Source organism: Myotis davidii, unplaced genomic scaffold (genome assembly GCF_000327345.1).
Source record: "Myotis davidii unplaced genomic scaffold, ASM32734v1 scaffold52, whole genome shotgun sequence".
NCBI classification, from domain to species: domain Eukaryota; kingdom Metazoa; phylum Chordata; class Mammalia; order Chiroptera; family Vespertilionidae; genus Myotis; species Myotis davidii.
This window is the reverse complement of record NW_006283773.1, coordinates 507-1162: the sequence shown is the minus strand read 5'-3', so window position 1 is coordinate 1162 and position 656 is coordinate 507.

Here is a 656-nt window from a genome sequence, read left to right as displayed (position 1 = left end):
AGTCAGGATCACTAAGAAGCAAAGTGAGAGGACCCAAATAAAATCAGAAATGAAAGAGTTGAAGTAACAACTGATACCACAGAAATACAAAGGATTATAAAAAAAAAAATACTATGAACAGTTCCATTCCAACAAAATAGACAATCTAGATGAAATGGACTTATTCTTAGAAAAAACAAGCTCCCAAAACTCAATCAGGAAGATAATAAAACCTGAATAGGCTGATAAGGACCAAAGAAATTGAAGCAGCGATCAAAAATCTTCCAGTAATCAAAAGCCCTGGTCCGACAACTTTACATGGGAGTTCTACCAAGCATTCAAAGAAGAACTGAAACCTACCCCACTCAGACTATTTCAAAAAATTCAAGAGGAAGTCACACTTCCAACCTCTTTCTATGAAGCCAGAATTACCTTAAACCTAAAATCAGATAAAGAAACCACAAAGAAAGATAACTACATGCCAATATCCCTGATGAACATAGATGCTAAAATACTCAACAAGATTCTAGCAAACAGACCCAGCATTACATTAGAAAGATCATACACCATGACCAAGTGGGATTTATTCCAGGGTTGCAAGGCTGGTCCAATATCCACAAATCAATAAACGTGACACATCACATTAATCAACTGAGAGACAAAAATCACATAATCAT